Source organism: Mytilus californianus, unplaced genomic scaffold, assembly GCF_021869535.1.
Source record: "Mytilus californianus isolate M0D057914Y unplaced genomic scaffold, xbMytCali1.0.p SCAF_15, whole genome shotgun sequence".
NCBI classification, from domain to species: Eukaryota; Metazoa; Mollusca; class Bivalvia; order Mytilida; family Mytilidae; genus Mytilus; species Mytilus californianus.
In genome coordinates this window covers 7,932,293-7,945,200 of record NW_026262637.1, presented here as the reverse complement: position 1 = coordinate 7,945,200, position 12,908 = coordinate 7,932,293, and the positions used below count along the sequence as shown (strand labels likewise).

Below are 12,908 nucleotides of genomic sequence, written 5' to 3'. Positions count from 1 at the left end.
TCTGACTTAATAATTTACCAGTGATGCATTGATTACCTTTGTTAAAATGTATGACATCACTACGCACACGGTCATTACGAACGAGTTGGGAAATATAAACACTGTATGATGGAGCCAAAGGAACATTGCCGTTTAAACAGGGAAAATTAACAATAGGGAATGAAAAATCGTCTCTTTTGTCGTAAATTTTAGTATGGAGTTTCCCTTTAAAAATTGAAATGTCTAAATCTAGAAAAGGACAACTACTGCTGTTTATGTTAGATTTATTCAAAGTAAGTTCCTTTTGGTAAATTTTGGTAGTATATTTAGAGAACTTATGGATTATTTAACGAAAAAATATCATCAAGATAACGGTAGGTATTGTTGAATGTATCAACCAAATGTAACAATGACGTGTCTATACTGAGTTTGGTCATAAACTGAGATTCATAGTAATACAGAAATAAATCTGCTATTAAAGGGGCGCAGTTAATGCCCATAGGAATACCTACTACCTATCGATACATTTTATCGCCGAAACGTACATATATGTTGTTAAACAGAAAATTTAAAGCTTCAATCATATCTTCACATTTCTAGTAAGAGTATCTAGCATACTTTCCTTTTTCGTTACAAAAAAAGGCTTTAAACGAGTTACAGCTAATAAATTTGTAAAGAAATTTTTCAAAAGACCATTTAATTGAATATGTAAAACTTTTTCTTGATAAGATTGTGTGGTAGTGTAGTGTAGAGTGTAGAAAAATCTGTCAACAGAATTAAAAGGACTATCAAAAGCATGTATTTTATTTAAAACCTTTAATGAATTTTAAACACTCCAAAAATAATTGATACCATTATTTTTATAAGCTTTATTACAAAAGTTAATAACAAGTTCTTTGATAGTAGTAAGGGAGGTAGTTAGAAGCAATGACAGTTTTGTAGTAGAACACTTACTAGATGTGGAGATGAAACGGAATTTAAATGATTGTTTGTGTAATTGAGTTAACCAGTACATAGTCGGGACTTTCAAATGTCCGGAAGAGGCTTTATGCTGGGTAGTGGCAGTGATATGCTTGTTTACAATTGACTATCGGTGGCGCGTACGGACCTGAATGTACACAAATTGATAATTTCGTTTTAGAGAACTTCCGTGTAGTATATGCGTCACACCACCACTACATCATTGGCTGCTTTGTCTGCCGGTAAGAACACAAACCGCTTTGCGAGTACTTGGAGTTTATTTTTTATACTAGAAATGGGTATATCATGGACCCTATTATTAATTTCAGAATTGTTACAAAATGAGATATACGTATATCAACAGTATTCATAATTTTATTGAAATAACTGTCTAGAGATTTTTTATCAGATTTTTCACGTTTACACCAATCTTTAACAGTAGGCAGACAAGGCGTCTTTATTGACCTGACGACACTGTTTCCAATCTATTATAGATGGAGGACGATATTTAGGTCCTTTCTTAAAAAAAGTCGATAATACCAAACAATTGTGAAAAATTTATATTTTTCAATGTTTATCTAATAAAGACAACAGTAGTATACCGCTTTCAATAGTCAGAATTCGATTAAGCAAAAACAAATCTGGATAACAAACTAAAACCGAGGGAAACACATCAACTATAAGAGGAAAACAACGGAACAACAGAAACACTGATCTACAACAAAAACAAACATACATAGAAACGGAATGTGTGATAACAACTGCCATATTCCTGACTTGGTACAGGACATTTTAAGAAAAAATGGTAGGTTGAACCTGGTTTTATGGCTAGCCAAACCTTCCGCTGATATGGCAAAGCTAAAATGACAAGACTACGTGACAGGAATACAGTACAAACAAACGCAAGAACACTCAGCACAGATAAATACATAATAAATAAAATAATAGTACATTACAACATGTAAACCGCAGACTAACAACGGACACTTCCCATGAATTTACGACAGCACACCAGGACACCACACACGAAATATAAACTGCGCGTCACATGAATGGATTAACATCACAAAAAGTGACGTATTTTTTGAGACGTTTATATTATCTAAGCGTATCATTTAATTGTTTTGAGTTACTCTCGATATAAAACGACAATTTGTAGAGTTTATGGTTTACTTCGTTAGATAAACTATAACCGGATTATTCAACAGGCATTAACATGTATATCCACAAAAATTCCAGTAGAATGAAAAAAAGAAGTAGAAAAAAACAAATTGCCACAAAATATTTCCAGTATCGGAATTTGATCACTAAGGAATGCATTGATAAATTTATTTTTCTGAAGTGGTTTGCTTGATCTTTTACGAGGAAATATGACTCATTCTCAACAAATTAGCTAGATGATATAAACATTTAAATTTTGTTTGTGAATTTCCAATCTGCCAAACTCCTGTAATGGTTTACAACAAATCAACCTTCTGATTTTATTTAATAATTGAACACGTTTCATAAATGGAAAAGTGGAAAGAATCTTGCTTTTCCTCTATCAAAACATTACATATTTGATATGTGACTTATTCATATGTCGGAAATGTCAAATATAGGCTTTGTGGATTGCCTTTGAATACTATAAGTCCAAATCGAAAGTTTAAAAGTTGCAGCAATCGGTAGAAAAAATAATTGATAGCACTGTAATGTATCATTTCACAAGCAGATTTCTGATGTAGTATGCAATTGTCAATTTTGAGATACTAGTGGCAATGATACTGCATGTCTTTTTTCTACCAGTGCGCTACATAAGCAAACGGTTGTAACATAACATGTGTCGCAAGCAACATGGCTACATGGTACCAAAACATATGATAAATGTCGTTTTCTGCATTGAAAACATTTAAATGAATTCCTGAGATCCTCATTCTCTTTCTTTAACTTCTGAAAGCCTGAAAAAAATCATATATATGAATCTTTACTTTTGTAACATCTTAAATATGTCTTGCATGAATGGACTCTGATGGTACAGTAAGGTGTATGGCACACATTAATATATCATTGTATAATTTAATGGTATGAAGTAGGGTATAGTTTGAAGTATGAAAGTTTTTCCTTGTGAATTAAAATGATATGAAATATGAATTTTTACTTTGTTTTGCTCAAAGTAGATATTGGAACTAATTAAGAAAATTAACTCATTTGCTCTTAATTGAAATTGACAGCACATGTAGTCTGAATAGTATATACAGCTAATTACAATGAACATATTGTTGGTAAAAGACATGTCCCAGATAACAATTTTGATAATTTAGTCTGAAAAAACATAATTTATTTGATAGTTGTTATTTGCTTTGAGCTAGTTTTTGATTAACTTGGAGTACTCTTGTCTATTGTTTTTATGTTAAGTGGATGTTTATGCTTTGTACCGATCAACCAAGGTTGGAGCGATCAAACACACATTTAACCACGCCACATTCTTGATGTGTCTATCCAAAGTCAGGAACCTGTCGTTCAATGGGTTTCGTTGTCATATTTATTTTTTGTAAATTATATTGTATACTCTTGTTTTCTCGTTTTGATTGTTTAAAAAGTTTCATTTCGGGTCCTTTTAAAGCTGACGATACGGTATGGGTTTTCCTTATTGTAGCAGGCCCTATGATGACCTATAATTGCTTTTATCTTCTTTATTTGAACTATGGTGGAGAGTTGTCTAAACGGCAATCATACCGCATCTCCGTATTCTTGTCATGATTACAATCTGGATGTTGTTGTAAAATTTTTTATTGCATTCAGTCATGTGTCATTGACAAACTTTTCATTTATTTTGAAATAAGATACCATGTTATGACACATCATTTTTCTCTTCTAGAGGGTAAATATTTATACTCATTTCCAAAAATTAGAGTGTTTGTGTAGTATTTTAAGACCTTATTTTTTAAGTTGGTTTGTCTTTGAAACGAGCACTATTAAACCAAATTAGATCAGAACTGTCATTCTCCTTTAAACAGCTGTGGGGAGACTAAAAAATCATCGAGTCATTTTCAATCTTTTAGTGAATTCTTAGATTTTTCCATTGCGGTTAATTCAGAACGATTCAAACAATTTGCTTGCAGTCATTTACGATCTGTCCAGTCTATTTTCAGACCTTGTGATAGTTATTATTTACCTATACACATCAACATCACACTGAACTGTATGGAAAGCTACTAGACAGTACTGAATTGACTGCAAGTGAAATGTCTGAATTTACCGCTGTGAATACGTCTGATAAATGACTGAAATAATGAACTTGACTGCAACGTTTAGACTGTTTCGATAATGTTTTAATCCAAATGACCGGTTTAAGACTAAAAGTCATATACTAGTGAAGACAAATTGAGAGCTCATCCTGGCTTTTTAGAAGTGACACTATTTGCAGGCAATAAAATTTCAGCAATAAACACGTCATTATATTGTTACAATGTAACAATACTTTCTAAATATTGGCGTCTTGTTTATTTGGATATAACTTTGTGTATTTGTATACAGAGAAAGTTAATGACTCAAGGTTTATTTGAAAAATGTCTAGTTTTATTATTAGCAATAAAAGTTGACCTGTCAGATGTAATTAAGTCAGTTGGTCAAGATAAACGAGGAGTTTCTTCTGTATCAGCTGTTATATCGTGCGAATGTGATTGTCCTTGCTTAAGTTCTGACGATTTTTTAGGACTTGTTTTTTATTGATATGTTTAAACTTTGTAAAGGCTAATCTTGTCAATATATCTCAAGTAATGTATATTAGTGAATGATCATTTAAACAGTTCGACGTATTATTTAGGTAATGTAATTTACCACAGGAAAACTTGTCGAGGCAAAGTATTGTTTTGTGCATCTGTCTGTATCGTAGTCGTCCTCCCCTCGGCCAGGTAACAGCATTAAAAAAGGCCGCTCGGATAAATAAATTTACTTAAATCAATCCCCAAAACACCTCGACTGTCTTTTTTCAACTTTATTATTTTACTATGTATTAAAGAGAGACAAATCAAAATTTATTAAGTTCAATGTCTGTAAAAAATACTTATGGAACAGTAACATTAGTTTTAGATCCCTACTAAAACTCATCCGACTTGTACTCACGTAAAAACTTACAGGATGGAGATTTCAGGTGGTGTATCTCTAAAGGATCCATAATTCCCTGCATGCTACCCACTTCTAATATTGAAGCGCACTCATAACACTGAATTATATTTCCATTGACAAGTATATACCCAGCTTCTGCAAGATGTTTTGGCCACATATTAACACTTGATGGCAAGTTGTTGAACGTATTAAGTCTGTTATTGATGTATGCAAAACATGTTGAATATCTTTTAAGTGCACATTTCGAATGTTCCGCTATATCTATATCACCATCAGGAAGGTCATAGCCGTCCCTGTCCGTTTCCCTACTTGCAGCCATTGCTTCCTTCATTATAAAGGTGAAAATGCGTTTAAACTTTAGGTATAACATGTGTAACAGCATTTTGGGAACAATTTATTCAACTATCAAAAAAAGACAAAACTAGAATTTGGAAGAGGCTGTAAGCATTCAAACAGCTAGAACAATCACCTCCTCCAGCTGAGTAGATGTCGATAGATTAGAACAAAAAAACAGCCGTTTTCGTTTTCTTATGTCTAATGAAACTGATTGGAAATCTTCATTTCACATTGTATTTAAACTAACTACTCATCCAATATTGAAATTTGTAAAACACTTAAGATTTTCATTCCAAGGAATACATGGCATACTCAAGATTTTGCATAACCTTTTCGAATTTTTTTTTTTTTTGTGTGAAATGTTGTTCAACATCGTCATATACGCTCTCGTATTAGGGTGTCAGCTTCTTACATTTAAACTATAATATATTTTTACCATCCGAAATCGGTTTAGATATCGCATTATTTTTTCAAAAGTCGCCATATTTTTCGATATCTTAAAAGCATACATCCATACACCATATTTTAACATTAATGTTTAATAAAAGGCACAGCTTGTTACGACCGTAGAGGTCGAACCCTGAACAATTGGGACAAGTATGGACACAACGTTCAAGCTTGATACAGCTCTGAATTTGGATTGTGATTAAATATTGGTCACAGGTTTCCGACACAGAATGAATGTGGTCTAAGAACTTAAAGATTTGAAATTGGACATTTACTTATTATGGTCCAATATCCAAAATCTAAATACATGGTTAGATTCAGCATATTAAGGAACCCCAACGATTCCATTTTGTCGAAATCAAACAAAGATTTATTTTGGGCCAAAATCTAAATACTAGTACACGGTTAGATTCAGCATATTAAAGAACCCTCATAATTTAAGTCTTTGAACTAAACCCCATTTCAATTGGATAAGAAATAAACAATGCGTACAAAGCATTAGAAAAGTATTATTTTTAGACCGTTTTCCCTTAACGATTAGGACCACAATCCCCAAAATCAATTTCAACCTTCTTTTTCATAGAGACCCATAGATTTATACTCAAGTTATTGTCCGGAAACCGGAAAATCCTTGATTTTTTACCCCTTATTCTTTAACAGTTTTGGCAAAAACATCCAAAAACAATCCCAACCTTCCGTTTGAGGTGTGAAACCTTGAGGTACAATTTCATAGAGATCCATACACTTATGCACAAGTTATTGTCCTGAAAGAATACAAATGCTTTTTTTTGGCCATTGTTGGTCCCTAACTCCTAAACAGGTAGGTCAATAACCCCCAAAATCAATCCCAACCTTTCTTCTTAAGTATGAAACCTTGTGATACAACATCATAGATATCCATACTCTTATATTCAAGTTATTGTCTGGAAATCAAATGTCTTCGAACGATGACGACGACAACTACAACGTCATACCATTATACGGCCGCAAAAATTTTGTGGTCGTATAAAAATGTATATGATGCAAATTGAAGAGAAGTGTGCTCAGATCTCCCTAGTAAAAAAAACGAAGACACAACAGTTGCTATAAAAAGATGAAAAGACAAACAACAGTTCATAAAATGATGCATTGAAAACTAAAGTTTGAGTGACACGAACCACATGGATATCAAGTTCAAATAAAACAAAATGACTGAAATATCTAAAATCGTTTCCATAATTAATAAGACCTATCTATATTTTCTCTAACGTTTCTGTAGTACACATTCTCTTCCTAAAAAGACATAAATGTCGAGGATATATTCTTTATTCTTCTGAATGTCAGAGCCAAACACTTTTAAAAGACTTTTACTTATTACTCTTTATGTTAAAACAAACATTTCGGTTAAATAAAAAAAAAAGAATAATGTATAAACCTACTTAGATCGAATTTACATTGATTTAGTCTATATGACCGATGCAACACATCACCTTTTATTCGTATGTAATAACATAAAGATATGCTCATGCTTTCGAATTTCCATTTCTAGGGCTTGAAGAACCTTTGAACTTGTCACCCTCGCAGCTCCGGAAACATTTTACATTTTTACCTTTAACCTATCCGAGACATCAATTGTACTAAAATTGGATTGCTTTTCTTGGCCATGGCGCACCATGAGCTTAAACTAAATTAGTTTTTCGTTGTTGTGTTTTCGAAGTATTAATTATGATACGAAATATAAATGTTATTCGTCCTATCTATGCACATGTGTATATTTAATACATACGTTTTATACATACGGTATATACGATTTTGTTTTGTTTTGTGACAAACCTTACTTTGAGTCACTACTGCTCATGACCTTCCTGGGTCCTTACTGCAAATAGAAATGTTACAATAAAATCGAACAGAATTATATGATACTGGTAATGAATGGTCATACGATATAAATTATTATGCTTCTAAATCAATAAAGTGCTACTTATTAAATATTCTCCATTCCAAGACAGTCAAAAAAAAATATATATATATATATATATAAATAAGGTGATGAGGTATGATTGCCAATGAGACAACTATCCACCGAAGTTCAAATAAAATAGATGTAAGCATTTATAGGCAACCGTACGTCCTGCAACAATGAGACAAACCCATACTGTATAGTCGGTTATAAAAGGCTCGGACATTAAACATATATAACCATTCAACTGAGAAAACTAACGGCCTAATTTATAACAAAACAATTAACGAACAAGCATTCTGGGAGTATTGCATGGCTATACATAGTCCCCTACCGGTTAAAAATTCATTGTTCTGGAACCAAATGCTAATTTGATCTATAACTTGTCAGGGTGTGAACTATATAACAAATATTAAGTCAATATCTTCAAGCATGACCAAATTAGTGTGGAAAACTGATTATTTGAGTGAATTATCCAAGTTCAAGGACCATAACTCTGCACAAATTCATCAGACCGGAACAAAATTTAAACTTGATCTGTAACTTGTCATGACAAAACTCTATACCAATTATCAAATCGATATCTTCAAGCACGACAAAAAATGGGAGGAAAACTGATTATGTGGGTGCATTTTCTTAGTTCAAGGACCATAACTCTACACAAAATCATCAGACTGGAACAAAATTCGAAACTGATCTGTTACTTGTCATGATAAAACTATACACCAGTTATCAAATGAATAGTTTCAAGCATGATAAAAAAAAGTGCAGAAAACTGATAATTTAAGTGAATTTTCTAAGTCAAAGGACCATAACTCTGGGCAAAATCATCAGACCAAAACAAAATTTGAACTTGATCTGTAACTTGTCATGATAAAACTATATACAAAATATCAAATCAATATCTTCAAGCATGAAGAAAAAAGTGTGGAAAACTGATTTACCGGACTGACGGATAGACAGACACACAGACGGACAGAGTGCAAACCTGAAGTATCCTTTGACTTCGTCGCTAGTGGACTAAAACAAACATGACAGACATGAACCAACGACAACCACTGAAATACAGGCTACTAAATGCCAACTTATAATATTTAAAAAAAAAAACATCTAACTGATTGTTCTATTTATTCGTGAGATACATGTACTGTTCTTCACTTTTTAACCACACACAAAAATCAAAAAGTATCATTTTAAACAATTAATTTTTTGACCTCAGACAATTTTTTATTAACGTTAAGTTTTTGTTTTTATGGTTGCGTTTGAACGGTTTAGCCACTTCTACTGTATCTGTCTCAATTATGGGATCAATTCTAAAAAATTGGTCAAATTTGTTGAGAACAAAAGAGATGATTATAGCTCCCCAATTGTGAACTTTCAATTTATATATAGCAACATTCCAGCAGCGCCTGTATATGGAGTACATATCTCCCAGTTGATACGATATTACATGGCTTGTATTTCTTCTATCATTATTTCCTTGATAGAGGGTTGCTGCTTACAAAGAAGCTAAACCAAGAGTTCAAAGTAGTGAAGTTGAAGTCATTCCTTCGAAAATTTTAAAGACGCCATCACGAGCTGGCATGGTTTAACCGTTATTGAATATCAGTTGCACAGATGACGTCAAATGTGTTCAAATAATCGTAACCACAATCACTTCCTATCTTCCTCGATTTATAAGACTTATCACCGGGTTTGTAATTTCATTAGATACGACATGAAGAGCAGGATCTGCTTTACCCTCCTTATCACATGAGATCCCCTTCCCGTTTTTTGGTAGGGTTCGCGTTGCTCTGTGGGTTTTCTAATTTTCTATGTGGGTTTTGTAGTCTATCTGATGAGTTAAGCCCTTTTCAAATGATTTTTATAGTTCATATGTTGTACTATTACACCACTGTCCCAGGTTAGGGGGAGGGTTGGGCGCCAGCTAATATGTTTAAACCCGCCACATTCTGTATGTATCTGTCCCAAGTCAGGAGACTGTAATTCAGTGGTTGTTGTTTGTTGCTGTATATCATATATGTTTTTCGTTCATTATTTTGTACATAAATCAGGCCGTTAGTTTTCTCGTTTGAATAGTTTTACATTTGTCATTTCAGAGCCTTTTATAGTTGACTCTGCGGTATGGGCTTATTTCATTGTTGAAGGCCGTATGTTGACCTATAGTTGTTAATTTCTGTGTCATTTGGTCACCTGTGGAGAGTTGACTCATTGGCGATCATACCACATCTTCTTATTTGTATATTCTTTGGTATTTGTTTTGTTTTTTTGTTTTTAGCATTTATAGTTCGCTTTCGACTTATGAGTTTGATTATCTATTTAGTATCTTGCGCCTCTCTGTTTAACATAGTTGACTTTGATTATATAAGAGTCCATTAAATTATTGGATATAGCGTCAATGTAGGCAACAGTAGTTTACCGATGTTCAAATCTCATAAATCGAAACGATGTTAAAAACTATTGTAAATATCCTTACCACTGAGGTGTTGCTCTTTCGATGATATTCCTCTTTGTATATTTCAGTTTATTCAGGCCATCTAACTCATGTTTGAGAAAAACAAAAAGAAACTCTACATGATAGGTATGATGATATCTATTGTTGGCTTCTGATAAAAAAAATATCTATAGATATCAAAATCTTGCAGTAGTAATATATTGACTTGATATTACTAAATGAAATAATTAGCTTGCTTACCCTCTTTCAAGGTCACTTGATATCACTTCCGGTTTTAATGGGTTCGTGTTTCTCATTCTTGAGTGTTCCTTGAAGTGTTTTGATACTGTTGTTTGTCTTTTTGTAGTTATTCTTTTCTTTTCTTTTTCTCTTCGACTAATGAATTTTGAATATAAATTTTTCTCTAATTCTTAGCCGATTTATGCTTTCCCCGACCGGTTGATTATTTTTATGATGAATGTGTGATTCCTTTAATCTCTGTTGTTCATTGGTGAAAACTCAATTATGACGTAAAATTTTCTTGTTTTCTTCAAATTTTGCTTTTATGACGACACGAAAAAAAAGCGACAATACCTGATGACGTCACAAATAGAGAGAACATTCAACAGATCGTTGAAAGACAAATTTGTCTACAAAATATTAGGGAAACAGATTCCACCGCAGCATCTCGTGGAACACGATATTTCTCCACTCTCGACAATTGAATTTTATATCAAATCAATCGGCAAGCCTTGCGTTTTTAAATTTGAAAATTTAACTGTCTCAAGTGGAGAAAATCGTATTACGCTCGATGCAGTGGTGCAATCTATATGTATCTTTCGAATCTTTTTTCACCTTGAGTTCATAGTCTACTCTAAATCTTCGTAGGTAGTCCCGAACCATTTACAAAATCTAAGCCGACCTTAAATAAAGTCCTTATCATATATCAGAACCTGTACTGTCGTCAAGTAACCGTAACACACTTCTGAAAGCTTATAAGTGCTAGTCAGTATAGCTTTTTGAAAAGCTAATCCTAGTTATAAATATAGACCATTAAAATCATAGCTTTTCACTTCCTGTTATAAGTTGTTTACAAGAAAGAAACACAACAATCCTTTCTATCATGGAATGTTAGCTCATAACTCATTCCAAAAAGTAGAAGAAACAACTAAATATTTAAACAAAAAAACTAATAAAAAAATTTTAGAAATAAATCCAGTTTTTTTTTGCCTTTCGTCTTTCTACTTAGCATCTTATTATCATAGAATATATTATACATTAAGATATTAGTTGTTTCCAAACTCAAGTATTAGATAAGGTTGTACAGAGGAAATTCAGAAAAAATAGCCTAAACGTGTTCTTTTTGGATCATGTTGGATGCCAATCGATGAATTATGGGTACCTGTTTATCACATGCTGTGTCTGGACAGATATTCTTCCATAATCATATTTAACTTCATAAGGCTAAAGGTAAATTAATGATCAATGTTAAATAAACGTTATATACCTCATTCTCACTCAATCGTGTACCCCTTTTGATCTTTATTTTTGTTTCTTCTTTTATATACATTTTTGTAGTACCTCAGTGTATTACGTCATTATTCTATAATTATAAATTGAGGTAATCTTTGTAATGCATCATGTGTTACTCATGTTAGTTTTACGAGTGTTTATAGCGTAACATGGTTGTTTAAATGTAAATAAGCAAACCCATTGTAGTGCATTCTATTTATAAACAAATATTAATAAGGATAGCCGTAGCAGTAATAACAATATATATATGTAACGTCGTTTTGTACAAGTACATTTTAAATTGTTTAAATCAATAGTTGAAGAAAGGAAATGGAAATATGACTTTGATATTGAACACACAGAAAGTTGCCAAGAAGGTTCTTTTATTTGGTCGTCTATCGCATACGTGGACACAAATACAGGATCACCAGGGATTTGTTTTGTAGCCATACGCAGAAGTACACTGTCTTTCGATTTAAGAGTACTAAAAATGAGTCAACTTAAATATCAGACTTTGGGTTAAATTCCAGGGATCTATTAGTTTTTTATTTATTTGCATTACAAAACTGAAGTGATCATCCTGTGTGCTTCTTTTTATGAACTGTGGCCATCGATTAAACGAGGTGTTTTTTATGAATGTCATTTGGCATTTTTTCCAATACTATAGCAGAGCAAAAAGGAATGGCAAAGTACCCCAGGCTACGAAATTCTAGGATTTGTCCCTTAAACTTATATATAACAATATCTATATCACAGAGGTTAATAGTTTATATCATAACAGGTTTAGCACTAGATCTATGTTAAATTTATTATCCTCGGCTTAGTATATTTCTTGGGTTTCATTGGGTAATGACAGGTCGTTAAAAAACACATAGCAACCCATACACCGGGACCGGTGTTGCTACCCATTACTCCGGGTAACTTCACGCACGTTTCCGTAGTTCCATGGTTGTTTGCAGTGAAAAATACAATTCTGTAGATTATCCATGATTGTAGTCAATTATGCACTAACGATGTTATCCTTTTATGCCAATCATTGCATTCATTTTAGTAAATGAATCATTTGGTTACCACGTCGTCAATAAACAGTGTTACTGACCTAGTTTTGCAAATGACCTTCGTTGAAGTCTCGCCGTTCATGACATAACGCTCGTAACATTGAGCGCAAAATTTCTTTTATTCTAGTTTCTCTGT

The 12,908-nt window shown here is 32.8% G+C and overlaps 1 long non-coding RNA gene across 3 annotated transcripts; it reads right to left on the bottom strand.

Annotated features, from left to right (window-relative positions):
- Positions 1 to 2,406: 2,406 nt before the first annotated feature.
- Positions 2,407 to 11,817, bottom strand: LOC127725318 (uncharacterized). 3 transcript variants are annotated; one of them, XR_007992918.1, is made up of 5 exons: positions 11,710 to 11,817; positions 10,245 to 10,374; positions 7,595 to 7,684; positions 5,044 to 5,371; positions 2,407 to 2,876 (listed from the first exon to the last, which is right to left on the bottom strand). It is a non-coding gene; the product is annotated as an uncharacterized LOC127725318 (long non-coding RNA). The 3 variants fall into 3 exon arrangements; XR_007992917.1 differs by having other exon boundaries at positions 7,647 to 7,684; XR_007992919.1 differs by having other exon boundaries at positions 5,056 to 5,371; positions 7,647 to 7,684.
- Positions 11,818 to 12,908: the final 1,091 nt, after the last annotated feature.